This window comes from Arvicola amphibius, chromosome X (assembly GCF_903992535.2).
Source record: "Arvicola amphibius chromosome X, mArvAmp1.2, whole genome shotgun sequence".
Lineage (NCBI taxonomy): Eukaryota > Metazoa > Chordata > Mammalia > Rodentia > Cricetidae > Arvicola > Arvicola amphibius.
In genome coordinates, this window is record NC_052065.1 from 121,786,372 (window position 1) to 121,808,437 (window position 22,066).

The following is a 22,066-nucleotide window of genomic DNA, read 5'->3' on the forward strand; positions in this document are numbered from 1 at the left end:
TCGTCCCACTTCTTAATCTATTAGAGCGATATACAAGTGGCAATTGTTGATTGCAAAAATGGGATTAAGAGGCTCTTCAAGTGAATTGATTTTCTTGTGAGAACAAAAAGAGGAAAGAGAAGCCTTCGTTTGAATCACACAGCCAGAAAGTTTCATGAATGGGTTCCGCTCCAAATGTTAGAATTCGAGCAATCAGTGAGTCCCCATGGGGTGTGCAGGTGAGAGACATAAACTGCTCAAAAAAAAAAAGAGCGAATTATGTGCAAAACCCGAGTTTAAGGCATCTGCTTTGCAGGACTCCTCAGGATAAAGCAGCCCCTGGGAAGTTATCTGATAACATGACACAGACAAATGGCTCGCAGTCTTTCCTCTTTGCACTTGCACACTATAGGGGCGCCTGTCAAGTTTGCTGGAGGCAGGTGAGTTGTACACACTCCTTTTACGATCCAGTCTCTATCTGCCCAAGAGGATGCTTCTCTCTCTCCCAGATCAGCAGGTCCATGCTGCCCATTGGAAAGTGCCCCCCCTGGAGCAGGGCTCTTTTGAAAGAGAGACCATCATTTGGTACATAGGTTTTCTCCTTTGAAGTGTCCTTGGGCTCTTTGACCTTGGTAACTTTGGAAATGTAAATCAATTCGCTGCCAGTTAGAATCAAATTCTGCTTTGTGTTCTCCATAGTGTCCTTTTTCTTTGGAAGGATATCTCTCATAGCACTCTGGCTTCGGACAGCTAAATGGCAGAGTCAAGTTTCTTCCACAAGGTACTTCCGCAGACTTTGAAAATATCAACTTTGTTTTTCTAAAGTCACCTGCTGCACCAAGTTGTAGTAAAAGTCAAAATTGACTGCACACCTACCAGGACCCGACAATACATATAGAGGATACACACACATGAACTCCAGTATCCCAATTTTTAAGATGCTTCTTAAGCTCCCTCCGATATTGGTTGCTTTCTGATATTGGTACATTATTCCTCTCAGAGATGTGTAGGACGACCATTTATCTGACAACTTTCACTGTCAGAGACTCCAAGAATGCAGAGAGTGGAAATGACTCTGTCGCCAGCGGCGTGGGGGGGGGGGGGGCGACGAATGAAACTGATCAGAGCAGATAAGGCAAGCCTCCCATTTCCTCTGCCTCCTGCGTCATGTTTTGGACTAAGCAGCAAGTAATCTGGAATGTCCTGGCCCTTTAAGGGTGAAAGCAGTTAAGATATACTAAAAGGGGCCCCTGTTTGGAAAGACAAACATAACCATATAGCATGACAAGAAACAAGGAACCAGGAACCCTCCACAAACCAGAATTCTTGAAAGAGAATCTCCATCACCAACAGCAGAAATGAAAACATTCATGTCCTTGCCCTTCACTGATCAGGTTCAGGGTTTGGCAGATGATGGTGTGGTGATTGTGATGATTGTGCTGGGAGAAGCCACCTTTGTTTACAAGCCCAAAGGGAATCATTTCTTCCACCTCTAAATGTCACTCTGTAGACCCTTTGGAGAAAAATGGCAGTTTGGACATTTGCCATTCCCCATGCATACAGATGCTGCAACTCCGTAAGTCCCATTTCTCAAGCTGACTTAGGAGATCACGCTTGTTTAAACAAGGAAAACCTTCTCTTTGTTTTGTTTCCCTCACTGGTAGAGTCAGTAGGCCAAGACAACATCCGTTGTTACAGTGTTGTAAATCTAGAAAGACTACTGAATCCTTAGATCCTGGGCTGCGCTTTTGGGGGTCAGGCTTCTCTGAAGCAACATGGAGGAAAAGAAAGGGAAACTAGAGTTAGTGGTTCCCAGCCATCCATCAGCAAGCACATTAGCAGGTGACTTAGGTTTGTCCTGTCATATCCTAGCAGACTGAGGCTCCCAGCACCATCCTTCCCTTGGTAGGTGGATTCCCCTTAAAGGGACATCCTGTACAGACAACATTATACTGGTACTTTTAGTAGACTCACAAGTTATGGGACTCTCCAAAGAAGAATGAACATGCGTGTTTATATGGAAATAAAATCAATACATTTCCTGTCTTCTCTTCCCTGCATATGCCAGCCAGTCTCTATCAGGGTGTGTTTCACTTGCAACTGTCTTTATTTAATGCACAATTCAGAGGAACCACAGTGAGTCAACTCTGTTCTTTCCCTCTGGACTTTCTCTGAAGTCCAAAAGTAGAGGCGTTCGTTGGCTTGCATCTAACATACCACGTATGGAATACAGTAAGTAATAATTGGATATTTATCATAATGTTGCTTTCCTAGCACACCATTCATTAACTGCCCCATATTTAATTATGCCAAAATTAGCGCAGGGGAGTCTTTGGCTAGTGTATTTGCACATGCCATCAATTACGTCCTAATAAATTAATTTGCTTTTCAGGATTCACCAGAGGCACCAGTTGGGCCTCTGCGCTCCTGCTTGACTGTTCTGACTTTGAACAGGTTTATTCAGCTGCTGTCTGCTAAGCCCTACAGAAGAACACAATGGCTGCTGATCGGCCTTTTATGGTTTATTGGAAACTGGTGGTCCGCACTGTGGCTCCGGTCAGTGATTAACCCGCGAGAAAACAAACTACACAAGGCTAAGTTGATGTTGGAGGAGGAATGAGCTCACTTCATTAAGGCTTGAAGAGGAAACCTTTTCTCCTTCAGTGCTTGTTCAAAACTTTTCAGGTCTCTATTTAATCACGTAATTCTCTCTAAGTAGCAAGAGAAGCCTGCTGCACAGCGAGTGGTCTTTTGCCACATGACAACTTCGAAAGATAAATTATATATAAATATCTTCATGGTTTTGTGCAGGGAGGAAACCAATTTTAGTATTCCTCTGTGAAACTAATTTACTTGTTTCTTTATTAAAAGAAGTAAGCGGCTACACTCCATGGTATTTCATGCACACAAACGGTGGCCTTCGTATTTCTTCTGGGCTTCTTATTCCTCGGTAGGGTTATTGCAAATTTAGGTGGACGGTGCTTTCCTCTCTTGTGATTCTAAACAAACACTGAAAGGGGGCACAGGGGAGGAGAGTGGAGGCAAAGGTTCTGATAATATAGATTATTGCAAAATTGGAACAAAATAAACCTGTTCTTAGCTAGACTAAGAGGGAGAACAGAATCTGTAAGGGTCTATTTCAGGAGGTGCTACATTTCCTAGTGTTATCTAATCTTGCAACCTTTTCCCAACTTTCTCCTCCTCCCTCTCTCGCTTCTTCTAGGTAACTTCAACCTTGTAGATCATGAATAAAACTTACAAAGAATTTAGATTCATCAACCCTGCTTTGGGTGTCTTCAGTTTCTTTTAATGAAAAGTCAATAGAGACATATACCATGAGTGCTAGGGGGTTCCAATGGTGCCTTTTGATACTTGACATTAGAATTATCTCTATTGTAATTTGGGGGAACATCTTACCCTCTTCACTGGTACATTTTTTTCCTATCAGATCTGCAAGGATAGGTATTCAGTTGCCTGTCCCCTCCGTACTTCACTCCACACACGCATGCACCCACGAACTCCTCATTTGGCATTGTTGTTTAAGACAGTCCATCGGGAATTAGTAGACTGCACGCTGGTGAGAACAGTTTCATGTATCATTATCAGCAAGTGTGTACTGGGCTTCAGAAGGTGGCAAGAAAGGAAGGATTCAGCTCTGGGAGAATGCAGAGACTGAGAGCTGTGCACCCGTCTCTGCTTATTGCTCTTCATGAGGGCCTCATCAGAACCCTTTGTGCCCCATGATTGCACCTCCAGCAGGAATGAGTCTAAGATTTCCTGAATGACTCTCTAAACCCTCTACCATGTTGTCTGTGTCTCCTCTTCTTCCTCCATGCTTCCCTCTCCCTTCTGTGGCAGCGAGGATTTCCACCTCTCTGACACTAGGTGCTATCAAAACTTTCTCTCCTTATCTTCTTCTTCTCACTTCACTTCTTCAGTGAGTCTGTTCTACCGTCTTTCCTACACCCCTACAATACCAAGCAATGGGGTTAGTAACCGTGCCCATCTGCCGGTTTGTTCAGATACTCCTGTTTGCCTGCTCGATTCTCCCTTACACAGTGTCTTATGATGCATATCAAACTGTAATGTGCCATTCGTTGAACCACAGATTCTGATTCTACAGGGGGCAAGGCGATGCCTGAGCTTCTGCATTGCTAATGAACTACCAAAGGATGTCAATGCTACTGGAGTCCCACTCACAGACCAGACTTCTTCACTCCTTCTGTGAAAAGCAAATTGCCGTACGCCAATACTAGTTTGTTAGAGTCAAATACTCTGATCAAGGTCTAGAAAGCTGAACAAAGTTCTTGAGGGCAGTTAAAGGGCATAGTAACATGAAAGTATCTCTTAAGTGCTCCATGTTAACTAGCCTCTTTCAACATTCAGCAGAAGCACCTGCCAGCGTGCGCATATGCTTTTCTACATTAAAAAAAATAATTTCATTGATAACTACAGGCAATTTGAGCTGATGTTCACAATTGGGGGTGGTGGGAAGATTGGAGCTCAACAAATGACCTATCATTACAGGATTTTGAAATGTTAAGGAAATTTACTACTAAATCACGTCTTGGTAGTGTTACTCTGAAGAAAGGGTTCTCAGCTGGGTGAATATTTTAGCTCCATAATGACATTTTAAAAAATGGCTTTTAATATCGGCATAGCAGTTATTTTAATTCTTTTCAGCTTCTAAAACTTCCTTAGTGCTGAAGTCTGTCTGAATAGAGGCTGGACTAGCAATAAACCTTAGTCTAGACTGCTGTTTTCTCCTTTTAACTCCTAAAACCTTTAAGGAAAGATTTTCTGCTACCCCTATAATGGATTGTGTGTGCACAGGGCGGGGGTCATTCAATTGTATTTGGCAATTTCACATGTAAATACAATGCATTGTGATTTAATTTCCATTTACTTTCCTCTTCTTCTGAACTATTCCTTCTTCCCAGATGGTTCTCCCCTTCCTCTGAACTATTCCTTCTTCCCAGTTAGTCCTCTCTTCCTCTGAACTATTCCTTCTTCCCAGCTGGTCCTCCCCTTCCTCTGAACTATTCCTTCTTCCCAGCTGTCCTCCCCTTCATTTCATGACTTCTCTTTGGTCCCCCGAGTTTAGGTGACTTGTTCACATAAGCAGCTATAGTACTAAAGAAAATGTTCTTCCTTCCCACAGCAAATATTGCCTGCCAATAGTTCCTCAGGGGTGCCCTTTCCCCAAGATGATATATGCTCATTATTGCAATGACCATGACATACTCTAAGTGATTTTTTAATGAACTCAAATAACTCTTATTGTAGGATGTTCTTATCTATCTCTAACCATACTGGTAGGTTATACTGTAATTTCTGTGATTATTACTATTGTGGGGGTCTAATGTGGTACAAGCTGACCTAGAATTCTATATTGCCAAGGATGACCTTGGACTCTTGATCTCCCTGCACTCTCCCCAAGTGCATTATTACTATTTCAAAATTGTATTTTTCAATTGTATGTATTAATGGGATATAATGTAACATTTCAGTGTGTGTGCACATTATATAATGATCAAGTTGTAGTAATTGGCATATGCCTCAGAGATACATCATTTCTTCGTGTTGTGAGCCATATAAATCCCCTCTGCTATTGTGCTATGAAACCTTAAAGATCTTCCTCTCACTCATCCACTCCCCTGTATGTGTTAAGCATCTTTTCTCCATCAACCTCTCACACCCTTTCTCAGCTGTGCTAATTACAATTCTCCTCACCACTCTTTTAGGAAATCAATCTTTTAGATTCCACATATAGGTTAAAATGTGTAGGATTTGTGTTTCTGTGCCTGACTTGTTTCACTTAACTCAATGTCTTCTAGTTGCATTCAGGTTGATGCAAATGAAAGAACTTCTTTTGTAATGCTATATACAGTCTCTGTGTATGCTCCTCATGAGTTCTTCATCAATTAAAAATACATGGTTAGTTCGGTTCCATATTTAGGTTTTTGTCTGTGGTGCTTAAATTAGAATCCAAGGATTTGTGAATGGTAGGTACTGGTCAACCATTAAGCTATAGCCTAAGACTCTTGGCTGCTATTAATAGCAGTACAATTAGACAAGTGAATGCAAATGTTTCTTTGCCATACTGATTTTGTTTCCTTTTTGGTAGCTCAGGCTGGTCTCGAACTCATGATCTTCCTGCCTCTGTTACTTCAGCATATCCTACTACTGTGTGCCACCAAAATTGGCACCCTTTGGTAATATACTGATTTGTTTTGCTGGTTCCATAATGATTGCACTGACTTAAGTTCTCACCACTGGCATTTGAAAATTCCTTGTTCTCTACATCCTTTATAGCATTTGATAAGAGCCATTGTGGAATATTGTTTTAGCGAAGCAAAGATGTGTTACATTTGTTTATGCTGCAGAATATTACTTTAACTGTGTATAGGTGTTACTTTTGTTTATGCAGCATTTGTTTAACAATGTAAGGATGTGTGTATAATTAGTAAGGATTTGTTGTATCTGGTTCACCTTGCCTGCGTAAGGCACTTGATTGGTCTAATAAAGAGCTGAATGGCCAGTAGCTAAGCAGAGAAAGGATAGGCAAGACTAACAGGCAGAGAGACTAAATAGGAGGAGAAATCTAGGGTCATGAGAGAGGGGAAGAGAAAGAAAACAAGAGACATGCCCAGGGCAAGAAGCCAGGCAGATACCACTCAGACATAGAGAAGCAGAGAAAGGAAGATATACAGAGTAAGACAGGTAATAAACCCCAAGGCAAAACATAGATAAAGAGAATTAGGCTAAGTTAAATAGAGCTAGCTAGAAATGAGCTAAGCTAAGGCCAAGGATTCACAGCTAATAAGTCCTGTGTCGTGATTTGGAAGCTGGTTGGTGGACAGAAATAAAAAAAGCCTGGTACAAGCCATCACAATTGGAATGATACAGTATTTCAGTGTGGTTTTGATCTATAAGTACACTGGTTAGTAATGTGAAACATTACTTTCACATATGTGCTGGCTACTCGTGCATCTTATTTTGAAAAACATCTATGTAAATCATTTCCCCAGTTTTTGTTATTTTTGAAGCTATTGAATTGTAGGTATTCTTAATATTAATCTCTTGTTTTTTCTTCACTTTGTTGATTGTCACTTTTGCTTGTAGAAGTTGACAGGTTTGATTTAATTCTGTTTTAATTATTTTTGCTTGTGCTGTCTGTATTTTTGGGGGGGTCATATCCCAACAAAAATTTCATCATAGATCAACATTCTGGACATTCGTTTTTAAGTTTTATTCTTAATTGGTTCAGGATTTCTGGTCTTGTCTTTACATCTCCAATTGATTTTGTATTTTTTTCTTATACAGTGAAAGATCAAAGTTCCATTTAATTGTACTTATGTGAATACAAAAATTCAGTTTTCCAACCATCATTTATTGAGGACATTTTTCTTTTTTCTCCAAAGTGGGTTTGTTGCTGTTGTTTTGGTAGATTTATTTCTCGGTTCTCTATAATATTCTATTAATCTATGTATTTGTTCTCATGTCAATAGCATGCTCTTTTGGTTACTGTAGTTTTGTGGTTTGTTTTCAAATTAGCCATTAATGATTCCTTTACTTTGATCAATTAATCATTAGTCATGAATAATTAATCATGATTAATCTAGCTTTTCTTTTTTCATGGGGTTACTTTTAATATTCAAGGTCATTCTAAGTTGTTTTTGCGTTTTCCTAACATTTTTCTTTTATTTTTGATATTATAATGTAACTATATAGCTTCCCCCTTCCACTTCCTCCCTCCAAACTGTCCCATATACCTCCTTTTTTCATTAACTGTTGTTACAGCAAATTCTCTGATCCTTTGGCTCTTACAATCTTTCTACTCCCTATTTTTGCAATGTTCCTTCAACTCTGCTGTGGGGATATATTAGTTGGGACTGGGCTCCACAGCTCTGTATTTTTATTGGTTGTGGTTTTCTGTAATGGTCTCTGTCTATTACAAAGGAAAGTTTCTTTGATGGGGAGTGAGGAGCGCACTTACATGTGGGTATCAGGACAAATATTTAGAATGTAATTAGAGGTTATGCTGGTTTAATAAAGTAGAGGTTGTATGTTCTCCACCAAGATTTATCACTGTCTACAAGTGTACATTTTTTGTAGTTCTATGAAGAATGTCATTCGTATATTGATGAGAATTGCAATAAATTTGTAGAAGAGCTATTTTAAAGTAATATTAACTCTTCCAACACAAAACCATGAACTGCCTTTTCATTAGTTTGTGTATCACATTGAATTTCTTTCATTAATGATTTATAACTTTCATCACAATTGACTTCTTTAGTCAAATTTATTTCTAGGCATTCACTAGCCAGTGTGAATGAAATTGCTTTTTAAATTTCTTCTCTTCAAACTCATTACTGATGCATAAAATGATATTGATTTTTGTGTGTTGATTTTTATCATGCAACATTACTGGCACACCATTATTATTTTGTTTAGCTAATTCTAAAATATTTGCAATTTATCATATTACCAACTTAGCTTGATGCTAAGTATTGTGAAATAGATAAAGAGTTTTTAAGCATGTAGTACAAAAAGTTACATAAAAGAACGAGGCATATGTTATACTCTTATATAGTGTATTCATATTCATGAAAACAGTTCAAATATAGCATGTTGCTTTGTATATAAGAGATAAGAAAAAAGAAGTGTGTGTGCGTGTCTGTGTGCTCCCACCAAAACTAATACAGAAAGGAGAAGTGAGGACCGGTATAGAAGACTGAATTATCTCATAGTCCTTTTGAAAATATCAACGTTTGAAACATGTATCTTTTAAATATTAAAACACTTCAATAAGAAGATATGTAAAATCAAAACTTTAATTTTAACCTATTACATATTTATTTATTTATTTTGTGTGTGAATGTAGAGACAAGGGGCATGCTTGGAAGCCAGAAGGCTATGAGGAAGAGTCATTTCCCTCCACTATGTAGGTCCCAGGGATGGCATTGAAGTTGCTAGTATTGGCAGCAGGTGCCTTTACCTGCTAGGTTTTACTGTTGGCCCTAAAATTTAATTTTTAAGAAAGATTTATTTTATTTTACCCCATCTCTAGTCACCTAAAGGACTTAGCAACAATGACCCATTTTACTCCCAATGTCAGTGGCCCACCTAGAACTTAATATTATTTTCTTTCCTTTCTTGCTTCCTAGCCTCCTTCCTCCTCACCTCTGTTTTCTTCCTTTCTTTCAATTATGTCTCTTTCCTTTTCTTTTCAGAGACGGCTTCTTGCACTATATCCCTGGAAGGCATCAAAAGATCAAAGGCATTAATTTAGAACTAAAAAGATGGTTTAGCAGGTAAAAACACTTGCTTCACAAACCCAGCAGCCTGAATTTGGTCCCTGAAACACATAGTAGGACGAGAGAACTGATTCTCAAACATTGTTCTCTGTTTTTTCAGGTACAGTTGCACATGTGTGCCCACATTCACACATCTTCATCCTACACACACACACACACACACACACACACAGAGAGAGAGAGAGAGAGAGAGAGAGAGAGAGAGAGAGAGAGAGAGAGAGAGAGAGAGAGGGATGCATTCACACAAATAAATATATAAAAGTTTAGAGAAAACCATTACTGTAGGTGAAGGTGTTTTCAAACTCTTGTCAATTCTGCTTCTGCCTCCTGAATGCTGATATTAGGAACATGTTACGCAACACCTAGCCTCAAGTTTTACTTTCTAATACCATTCTCACTAAAATAGAGCCCCTTAGGAAAATAACTGATTCCAAAGGGAGAGAAGGTACAAGTTGAGCCTGGGATATTTTGTCTTGTCAAAAAGAGTGGGAATACTTAAATACTAATGATGTCAATTCAGATGACATGGGTTCGTTAAAGGGTTTCAAATGGTCAAATCTATTACAAATTAATATTACAAATTTAACGATCTTGATATTGTATATTACACTGAATTAAAATCATCAGTGAGTTTGAACAGAAGAGGTAAAAGTCTTATATGTTGTATGGGGAGTTAGTTAAGGGAGGAATGAAAACATACACAAGAGTAATACAAAATCGAATGTGGGAAGAATGACATAAGTTGAATCTCATTGTTTTTCAACCTGAAATGTAATATTAATCTATCAATGATTGCTGCGGGAGCTCCTTCCACTCCTTCAGCCAATAGCCTTTAAGATACCAGCCCACTGGGGCGTGGTCTCTTATACTTAAAAAAGCAGCGGGAACCAGGCGGTCTCTCTCTTGCTTCCTGCTCTCTTTTTGGCGACTAGACTCTCTGTTTCCTGTTTGCAACAAGAGGACTGTTGTTTGGGACCGTGATCTGTAAGTTTTTCCCCTCAAATAAATAACCCTTTTTATTATCCCTAATTCTTAACTGGTGTGGGATTGTTTTGAGGCTTCAAATGATCACTAATGGGTGCTAAAACCATTGGGTGAAAGACAGTGCGACAGAATATTCAGATGCTGTCAAAATATCATCCCACAAAATTACTTACCAAATTCAAAGAGAATTATGTAGGTTTATAATGGGGGAACTCTGATATCTTTTGTTTTAATAAAGTGATCAGTTTTAGCATTGCCAGTATATATACTACAATCCTCCCAATGAAGTGAAACAAAAACAACCACAGGATATTACATATAAAACATTTCAGTTGGCTGTGGTATTGTATACCAGTGCTTAGGAGGTAGAGGCCTGGTGATCAGGAGTTCAAGGTCATCCTTGGATATGTAACTACTGTGAAGATCAGCCTGGGCTACAGGAGACCCTGTTTGAATCACAACAGACCAAAGCACAATACTCAGTCTGCCAAGAGTGTTTACCCTTAACCTGATGTGAGTATTCAAAGACATAATGTAGACCATTCTATAAAGCTACTAGCCGGAACTCTTGAAAACAAAAGCCAGGCGTGGTGGCTCATTCCTGCAATCCCAGGGCTAGGGAGGGTGAAGCAGGAGGATTGCTGTAAACCGAAGTCTACTGTGAGCTACCTGGTTAAGTTTCAAGCCAACCTGAACTACAGAGTAGGATTCTTTCTCAAAATAGCCACAAAACCTCCCAATGGGGACAGCATTGGCATAGAGGTAAAGACACTAACTAAAGAGATGCACTTTAAATGGACTGTATAAAACCTGACTGGAGCCGGAGAGCATCAATTAAAGCATAAAAGGCATTTTGCCGGAAACCTGTGATTTGATGAATTTATAGAACGATGATTATATTGCTCAGATCTGATAATGGTGTTGTGATTATGAAAGAGGTTGACCCTGCTCTTAGGAACAATGTGCTGAAATATTCAGAGATAAAACCTTGTGATCTCCACAAGTTGCTTTTATATAACTGGCATATGATAGATGTAAGACAGACATACTTTTTCAAAACTCTATATGTATATATGTACATATGAGAGAGAGAAAGCAAATGCAGTAAGACGTCAACAAATGAAAAGATATGCAGGGATTGAATTTTATGATTCTTGACTTTGCTGATCATTTAAAAAAATTAAATCACAATATATGGATAAGGGGCGTGTACTACACTATCTAAAGAATTTCTGGGAAGGTAAGAGAAAGAAAACCAGAAAATGAACTGCCAGAGCCACGGGCATAATTTCACAACAAAATATACAAAGTGGGGACTTGAAACTTTAGATAGCAGAGCATATTGCAAAAGCTGGATGCCATTCATTCAGGCAGCTTAAGGGGATCACCAGCATGAAGGGGGAAAGTGCTATGACTCCTATATCACCCTGGGAAGAATGCCCTATCAGACTAATATGAGTGCTTCTATCTCCTTGATAAGTCTGTATCTACAGTGATAAGGATGAGTCACCAGACTGCCCTAGCCTGACGACATTATTCTCAATTCAATTTGAAGTAATCATCATCAACAATAGCCAGTTATTGAATGATTCTGTGTGCTCATTATGGCAAATACGAAGATGAATAAGACACATGAGGGGCTTAGAATCCACTTGGAAACTAAGAAGATACACAGCAAGATAAATAACAATAAAAGGTAGCACATAAACCCAAAGAGGAGTTCAGACAAGTACTGAAGTAGGTCAGAGGAGGAATGGAATATAATGAGATAGTCATGGCAAGCTTCAGGAAAAGAACTAGTGAAAAGAGTCAGATGGGTGTAAAAGCAAGGAATTGTTTGGCGCTACTATGCAGAGGAAATGTAAGAAAATAAGCCAAGGCCAGGTGGTGGCTGTGCACACCTTCACACCTTTAATCCCAGCACTTGGGAGGCTGAGGCAGGTGGATCTCTGTGAGTTCGAGGCCAGCCTAGTCTACAAGAGCTACTTCCAGGGCAGGTACCAAAACTACACAGAGAAATCCTGACTCTAAAAGCCAACCCCCCCAAAAAAACCAAACAAATGAGAGAGAGAGAGAGAGAGAGAGAGAAAGAGAGAGAGAGAGAGAGAGAGAGAGAGAGGAAAGAAAGAAAGAAAGAAAGAAAGAAAGAAAGAAAGAAAGAAAGAAAGAAAGAAAGAAAGAAAGAAGGAAGGAAGAAAAAGAAAGAAGATGAGCTAAGCTAGCACAGGGTTCTGTAGATGGAAAGGTGGTAAGGAAGGCAGTTTTATCTGGGGAATCATGTTGAGGTTGTAGACTGTGGGGTGAGGTAACTAGGTGACCTTAAAAAGCCCTGATGTCAGAGTCAAATCTGAAGAAGCTAGCCCTTCTTTGATTCTACTGCATGGACGGGCTCTGTGGGAGCCTTGTCAGTATGGATGCTCACCTTCCTGGACCTGGGGGGAATTGGGAGGACCTTGGACTTCCCATAGTGTAGGGAACCCTGACTGCTCTTTGGCCTGGAGAGAAAGGGAGTGGGGATGTGGGTGGAGGGGAGGGAAGTGGGAGAAGGGGAGGAGAGGAAAATGTTTAATAATAATAATAGTAATAATAAAAAGAAAAAAACACAACAACAAAACGAAGTTAGCCCTTAGGTTAAGTGAGCTTGCCAAAACTCAGCCTTGTCTCTCCCTCTCCTCCTCTCCCCTCTCCCCCTGTGCTCTCTAGTACTTTCTCACCCATCAGATCTTTACAGATCAACCATCAGATCTGGCTCCTTCCCGTGGCTTCAGGGCACACAGACATTTTCTTTCCCTCTCTTATTTTCATTGTTTTTCTCTACGGTTTTTTTAATATTATTTTTATAGTCATGTTTCCAGGTAAATTTTCTTAACATGCAGATATATTTTTAACTTGAATGCTTCTTTTACTTGCTGTGTCTCACCCTTTGATCTCGGCTTTCAAATCCCTTTGTGGCATAAGCAGCGTTGTTTCCAAGGTTTCTAGAGGCTTTTGCCATCAAATCATTGAGTTTATTTTCAATATTCATTTACATTGACCCTTCTGTTATTAAAAGCATAAAGGAGTACAATCAAAGGCAATCTTTAAAAAAGCCCTTGAAGCCAGGCATGGGGTGATATGTGCCTACCCTCAGCTATTCAAAGACTAAGGCAGGACGATCATTGGAGCCCACTTGAGTTCAAGACCAGCCTGTGTAACATAGCAACCATACCAAGAGATTGGAGGGTGCATTTAGGAAAGTAAGAATAGAGAGGAGCTTTGTCTAGCTGATAACAGGTGTCTATTATAAACATGTGAATAACTAGATGTTTTCTTCCAGAGAGCAAAAACGAGGCCAATTTGTCTGCTTTCCTTCTCTTTGTTCACCATTATATTGGAAGGGCTTGACAGTGAAACCAGGCAATGGAGAAAGGTGGCCTAGAGACTGGTAGAAATAGAAAAAACCATTTCCATTGCCGATGACATAGTTGTATACATAAAACCATTAGAACACTTTGTAAAACATAGCAGATTTGATGGGTGAAGTTAGCCCATGCAGATGTTACAGTATCCATGTATAAATTTTGACATACTTCTTATGAATCATTGAAAAATAAAATTTGAGTAAAACATTTTTCATTAACATCCAAAACTGTGACATAATTAAGGATAATGTTAACAAATGTGTAAACGATTTTTATACCAGATAGTGCAAAACGCTATCAGAGGGCATTCAAGATGTAAATAGATAGGCTGGAAGATGCATGGGTGTTTGCTAGTTGGTCTCGCTCCATTCAACTCGTCTCAGTTAGGCTCTCCACAGAGCATTCTGAAGGACTGGTACTCCAATTCTAAAAGGTGTGTGACAAGGCACATATGCTAGAGTAGTTGGAATAATCGTGAACATTAAAACAATAAGACAGGAGCACTTACGCTACCTGATTTCAAAGTACTCTGTGCAGTCGTGTTATCAAATGAGAATGAGTGAAAGTCAGGTGACCAGGAGAAAAGCCCAGGTGAGATATACCTGCTGTATAAGGCTTCACAGAAGTTTAAAATTAGAAGCAAACATTTATTAGCTATATGAAGCCTCGTTACCCATAGTGGCTTAGAATCAGAGACAACATAAATATCCATGAATAAATAAAACGTGCTCTATCTGTATGACACTCGACTCAGCGATGAAAGGAAATAGGCAACTGATATTTCTTCAAACATGAACAAACCTCAAACATCATCTGTTGTGTCAAAGAAGTGACATAAAGAGTTTAATCTGTGTGATTCCATGTCTATGAAATTCTAGACTAGTCAAAATAAACAATAATGGTAAACATATTGATCACCTAGGGCTAAATACTTTATCCAGAAGGCACAAGGGAACCACTGAGGATGACAGAAACTATCTATATGTTGAGCACAATGATGATTATACTAGTATAAATATTAGGTATAATTCATGAAAGTATACACTTTGAATAGGTGTACTTTAACTATGTTGATTATATAATAAGTTTATTTCTAGAAGGAAATGGAATATTAATAATAATTAATAATAAGCCAAGCATATAATCCAATGGGAATTTCAAGGGGAGAGAATATAAAGAACTAAAGAAAATAGAGACTTCAGGAGATTGTGGCTGAGTATGTTACAAATAAGATGTAGTATATTAATACTCAGATTCAGGAATATTTAGGAATATCAGGACTATCAGAATATTTTCAGGGAAAATCAAAGCAATCCACATCTGGACATAAGTTTGTAAAATCCAGGATACCAGAGACAAAATGTTAAAAGACTAAAATAAAAACCAAGAAGGCATGTTCCCTTCCAGGAAATAGAAATGATGCAGAGGGTAGACTTATCAACAACTGAAAGCCTGAGACAGTGGGAAAACATCATCGCCTCCCAAGGGGAGAATAGCTTCAGACTGATCTTTAATGCCATTTGCAAACGTTTTCAGATGCCATATGATAGCTATAATAGCTCATCCATGCTTAAAAGTTCTCCAGCGTGTGCACTTAACACTCCTACAGTTTTACTGTGTAAAATACACCTTACTAACATGATTTAAAAATTTCTACATTCACATTTGTTGGATTGCTGGATTGCCTTTTGTTTTTTTAAATGAAAATATGTTTTTTAAAGTCAATGTTAAATAGTTTTATTTGATATATTGCATTTTCCTCTTAGGATACAGTGCTTATGACGTGCAATGTTCTATTTCCTCTCCCTATGCACATGTTTCATGTTCAAATACTGGTAGAGCTTAGTAATGATGGGGTAATGATAGGGTTGCTGCCTTTTTCCAGTTCTTTCTGCCAGTGTTCAGCTCTTTCCTTTTCTGCAGTCTGATTCTTATCCAGGCAACTGATGATTCCACCATACTTGTCTAGAATCTTCTGTTTGTCCTCATCATTGATCTTGCCTTGAAGGTTCTCATCTTTAGCTATTGCTCTCACGCCGAATGCATAGGCCTCCAGTGAATTCTTGGGTGGTACCTTATCTCCCTGCTTCTCATCTTCGGTTTTGTACTTCTCAGCTTCCTGCACCATGTACTTATTATCTTACTTGTTCAAAGGGCCCTTGTCATCAGTGGTGGTGATCTAGTTCTCTTTTCCTGTGCTTTTATCCTCAGCAGAAACATTGAGAGGGCCATTGGCATCAATATCAAAGAGATGTCATTCTGAGGAATGCAATGGGGTGCTGGAGATATGCCTATGAGTTCAAACTTTTCAAGCAGGTTGTTATCCTTAGTCATGGCCTTTTCACCTTCAAACACCTGAAGGTGCACACCCAGCTAGTTGTCAGGGCAGGTGGCAAAGATATGTCTGTTAGGTAGGAAGTACAATATTGTGTTGGGTGAAGACAATCATGACTCCCCCAGCAGCTTCAATAGCAAAAGGAAGAGGAGTGACATCCAAGAGCAGCAAATCCTTAACATTCTCAGACTTGTCTCCAGACAGAATGACCTCTTGGACAGCTGCTTCATATGCAATAGTTACATCAGGGTTAATGCTAGTCTTCAGTTCTTTTCCACTGAAGAAGTCTTTCAGAAACTCCTGAATCTTAGGGATCCTGAGAGGACCACCCACCAGGACAACATCAGGAATCTGCTACTTGTCTAGTTTGACATCTCAAAAGGGCTATTCTACAGGGTCCAGTGTGCCACGGAACAGGTAAAATTCAAGTCTTCAAGTTGAGGGCATGTAATAAAAGTATAGAAGATGATTCCCTCATAAGAGAATCAAACTCAGCACTGGCCTGGATGCTGGAGGAGAGGGTACATTTAGCCCATTTACACACAGTACAGATGTAGGACTGCTCTCTTGTTCTCACTGATGTCCTTCTCGTAACTGGATTTAAGTTCAACAATAAAATGGTAGACCACTAGATTATCAGTCTCCAGCTGTAGATTTGTCCTAAAGAACTCCATCCTCAATGGTAAGGATTGACGCATCAAAAGTACCACTTCCCAGATAAATAGATTTGACACATTCTTTTCACCTCCAACCTTCTTATCTAAGTTATAAACCAAAGCAGAAGCAGGTTCATTGATAATTAAGTACATTGAGACCCCCAATAATTCCAGCATCTATTGTTACATACTGCTGACAGTCATTGGTAACAGTCTTCCCAGGACAGACTTTTCCAGAAATTTTATTCATCTTTTTTGGAACCATAGAGGATACCTCCTCTGGGGAGAAACTTTTTGTATCTCCTTTGTTTTCTACTTAGACCTTGGGCCTGCAGGCACATTCATCACTATGTTTCATAACACACTGAACAATAGCATGGTCAAACCTACACCAGACAGATGTTTGGCATCAAAAACTGTCTTGGTGGGCTCCATTGCAGCCTCATTCACAGCATCCCCAATTAATTGTTCTGAGTCAGTCAAAGCAACATATCTTGGTGAGGTTCAGTTGTCCTGTTTGGCAATTCTTTACACCTTTCCTTGCTGGGAGACACCCATACAGTCATAGGTGGCACCTAAATCAATGCCAGCTGCGGGTCTCTTATACATGGCTGCTTACATATAGGCCCATCTGTGCTGGCAACAGGGCCACTTGAATCCCCAAAAGCTCCCACCACACTCAATGAGCTGAAATTAGACTCTTTTTTCATATAATACATTCTGATTATGGTTTACTCTCCCTGCCTTCCTCCTAGATCCTTCCTACTTCTCCACCTACCCAAAGTTCACATCCTCCCTCCCTCCCTTCCTCCCTCCCCCCTCCCCCCTCTCTCTCCCTCTCCCTCTCCCTTTCCTTTTCCCTCTCTCTCATTAGAATACAGACAGGCATCTAAATAACAATATTTAATAAAGTAAAATAAAACAAAAAAATCAGAATAGGGCAAAGCAAACAAACAGAAAAAACAAAGAAAAAACACAAGAAATACACAGATGCTACTAAAACAATATGCACATGATAAATTGAAATGCGATTAATAAAAGTTCAGAGACAGAAATGGGGATTCAACCTGAAGGTCTGAAAAGCAAAACAGCCAACCACTGACTTACCCCTACCTCAGTCCAAAAATGGCGTCCTTCCTCCAGGAATCTCAGAACGAGACTGAGACTGAGAGCTGTCTCCCCCGTTTTATAATCCTCTCTAGTTCTGGGATTACAGACGTGCACCACTACCACCTGGTTTCTATAGCAAGCTAGTGTGGCTACTGGGATTAAAGGTGTGTGTCATTGCTGCCTGGTCTGTAAGGCTGGCCAGTGTGGCTGTTTACCTTTCTGATCTTCAGGAAAGCTTTATTTATTAAAATACAAATAAAATGCCACTACAATGAATATTTAGACTTTCCAGTAAAATTTAAATTAAAATAAAATTTCAACCAAGATTTAAACTATGTACAAGTCCAGGTAATGAGTTTCTACTATTAATAGACCCTCATAAGAACTAGCGAGTTTGTATTAAAAGAAAATAAAGCAAATTTAACTCAAAGTCAAGAATGAGGGTTATTAGATGAGAACAAAGAATATGGAAAACATGTTAAAAGTAAAGAAAGAATGACTACAGCAAATAGCAATAATAATTGTAGGCAGAGGCCGCTTGTTTATTCTCGGCTGCCCAGACTTAAAATAACCACACAGAAACTGTATTAATGAAATCACTGCTTGGCCTATTACTTAAGCATATTGCTAGCTAGCTCTTATATCTTTGGGTGGCCCATTTATATTATTTTATATTTTATCATGAGGCGTGTGGCCTACCAGCAAGGTTCCAAATGAGAGCTCGCGTCTTTCCCCTCTGGCGGCTCATGGTTGGCCGGCGGCTCATGGTTGTCTCACTGACTCTGCCTACTCTCTCTCTCTCTCTCTCTAGATCTCTTTCAGACTGGCTATATTCTGCTAAGCCATTGGCTGAAAACAGTTTCTTTATTAACCAATAAAAGCAACACATATACAGAAGGACTTCCCACACCAAATAATAGTCTATTTAATTGATTATAAATGCACTTTAAGATCTTTGTAACATTTCTAAAATTGGGATATGACATATATGTTGGTATTGTCGTGGTTTAATTTCCAGGATGTTTTCTTTCTTCTGAGAAGAAAAAATAGTAGTGCATCTGTTGTCAGTGATCCCTTTGAATTAACAAAATGTTAATAATTGCTAGTTTCGGGAATTGATAAGGATTAAAATGTTTTCAGAGTCTTCTTTCACAAAGAGAAAAGAGGGGCTTAACAGATTTAGATTTCATTCTGTCAATTTTGACTATTCATATAGAAGGGAATTCTAACTATTTAGTATAAACATACAAGGGAAAGAATTATTCTGTGTGACATTGAAATATATTCTTGTTTATACATTGAAAGAGGAACATTTTCCAAGACACCAAAAGAACCAGAAATGAACATTATTAGACTTCAGTGAGTGATCAATTTGTTGGCAGTAATAATAGTGTTGTTACTTGAAATCTTTAAAATATGTTAATGAGCTAGTGTCATTAGAACCCAAGATCTTCACGATAAGAAAAGTGTGTAATTAAGTTGATTGATTCACAGCTCTGTAACTAAGTATGAATTGAGAATATGGTAAGAAAATATGATTCATTTCTCTTGAAAAGTACTAGATATGATGACATCCTGGTAGAATTAAAGAATAAAGTAAAGAAAATAGATGAATCATAATGGAAATAATATATAAAAAGTTATGGATGTAGTTAATATGTCACTTTGAAAAAAATTTATAACCATAAATGTTTAAGTAAAATGGAAATGATTGAAAGATTCATGAGCTGAGAATCCAATTTAGGGAAATTAGTGGCTTGTTCCTATAATCCTAGAACTCAGGAGGCTGAGACATTAGGGTTATGGGTTCAAACCCAGCTTGGCTATGAGGGAGTTTGATGACAGCTTGATCTGCATAGTGGTATCCTGCCTCTAAAGAAAATAAGACCAAGAAGTTAGAATAAGAACAACAACAAAAAAAACAGAGTAAGAACAGATGAAAAGGCTAATGTGTTGTGATAACAGAAGAAAACATTTAATGATTCAATGGTTATGATTTAAAAACAAAAGTTGTTTCTTTCACTAGGAAAATAGACACGTTTCTGGCAGCCATATTAATAACGAGACAAACTAGTGTAAGTTAATGAAGTTAGAAAAGAAAATAATGACAGTCATATCAAGAATTAAATACAGCAAAGGGTTAGAATGGAAAATCTTAATGTAAACTCACTTGGCGACATTAATAAATCCAGAGCCTTGGTACCCAGTCACTATTCTAGCATTGGACCAGCATCACCATAACCAACTGTCCTGGTTGCAAGATTTCTGTTGCCTGTAAAGTGACTCTGGATTCCGCCCCTCATGTCACCTATCAAACACAATTGAACTCTGTCTTTGGAATGAATGAAGTAAGCAGCTCTAAGCAATATTTAAAGATGTCTTAGCCACTAGTATGATGGGAATACCTCTCCAAACTGAGAGGACCAATAGGCTCTTCCTGCCCCTTCTATCTTGTTTCTGCGTTGACTTGGACACAAATCCCTATCATTCACTCCTCAGTTCTTCCTCACTTGAAGACTCTCAGCAGCTAGATCCATGCAAACTTCCAGATTTTTTGTATTCTTTCCCACTTTACTGTCCCCATACATCTTTCTCTTTGTTTTGTTTTTGCTTCATCCTTATCCGTTTCCACTGAATTCTATTACCTCAGACGACAAGAAAACCAGAGTTAGGGCAAAGGTTTAACTCGGTTGCTTTGGCATTATACTGGTTCTATGAAAACCTCAGAATCTTTTCATGTCTAGTCTACTATCCTTGGGGTTGGGTTTTCCTGAGTTTACTAGAAAGATGATTGCAACAGCACCAAATGTAACATCAAAAACAGATTGGAAAGATTGTGCTTTTATTTGATTGCTATACTTTTAAATAAAAACTTGAATTTTTATCAATTTTTAAAATATGTTTTATTTATTTTATGATGGAGGAAGAGAGACACACAGCACACCCAGTGGGTGTCAGAGGACAAGTTGGGAAAGTTGGTCCCCTCCTTTCAACATGTGTGTCTTGGGAATTGAACTCAGGCCCACAGGTTTGGCAGAGGTACCTTTATCAGCTGAGCTGTCTTTCAGGCCCATTTGTTACTTCTTTTGGGGGTCTAGAGATATATCTCAGTGGCTTAGCACTGCATGAAACTGTGTTGGATCATGAGCACTGAAAGCCATTATTGTAATTGACGCAGAGGACTTATACATATTATGGGATATGCTGTGATAGTTTGATGCAGGCATACAGTGTAAAATGATCTAATCAGGTTAATTCATATTTCCACCTCTTCACATGCTTATAATATCCCTGTATTTGGAATCTAAAAACTCTCTCTTCCTAAGTTATCTAGTAAGATAATATGAGCTATAGTCACCTGAGTGTGCTGTAGAGCACTAGAAAGTATTCTTTATATTGAAACGTGTTTGGGGTATTCACTATCAAGCCTCCATTGGCAGCCTTTCCTACTCTCATCCGTAACAGGAATTACCGGTGCATTTTCTGCTTTTACACAGCTTTTACATAAAACCGAGAGCCTGCGCTATTTGTCTTTTCACGCCTGGCTTATTTTATGTAACATGATGGCTTCTAGTTCCGTTTTATTTTGTTGCAAACGACAGAGTTGCTCTCTCTCTCTCTCTCTCTCTCTCTCTCTCTCTCTCTCTCTCTCTCTCTTTCTCCTCTCTCTCTCTCTGAATATATTTCATTGCATCTGTACAGCATACTGTATTCATTTTTTCTGCTATTGGAACCCTCGGGTGGTTCCTATATGTCTCTCTGTAAGGAATGGGGAAAGTTTTTCAGGAAGCCACGCCACCGATTTCACTTCAAACAAAATTCTATTTTAGAATGCTGTCAGAAGAGTTTTCTTTAAAAAAAAATGTAGCCATACTTGGTGGCACACACCTGTGATCCTGATACCCTGGAGGCTGATTCAAAAGGATCAAAAGGCCAGTCTGGGCTACATACTGAGACCTTGTCTCACAAACAAACAACAACAAATACAAGAATGTGTTTTGCATTCAGTAGTTACTCAACTAGTAGCCAGTATAATTAGTAATTGTGCTCCATTTATGGCCCCCAGTATTAGCTGTTTCCTTTTGTGATCTTCAGCTTCATTTCAGGTGTCTATCTTGGAACACTTCGGAAATGAGCTTAGACTTAAAGAGCCCCTTTCTATGGAAAGAGTTTTGACTGAGCCAAATGCTTCTGGTCCTTACAGATGTGGATGGTGTTTCATTGGTGCTTGTTCTTTGCAAGAATGTGAGAAAAATCAGATGTTGCATCTTCTAGTGGTAC

General features: G+C 39.0%; 1 pseudogene; it reads right to left on the reverse strand.

Moving 5' to 3' along the window:
• Window positions 1-15,863: 15,863 nt before the first annotated feature.
• On the reverse strand, window positions 15,864-17,284 carry LOC119804648 (annotated as a pseudogene).
• Window positions 17,285-22,066: the final 4,782 nt, after the last annotated feature.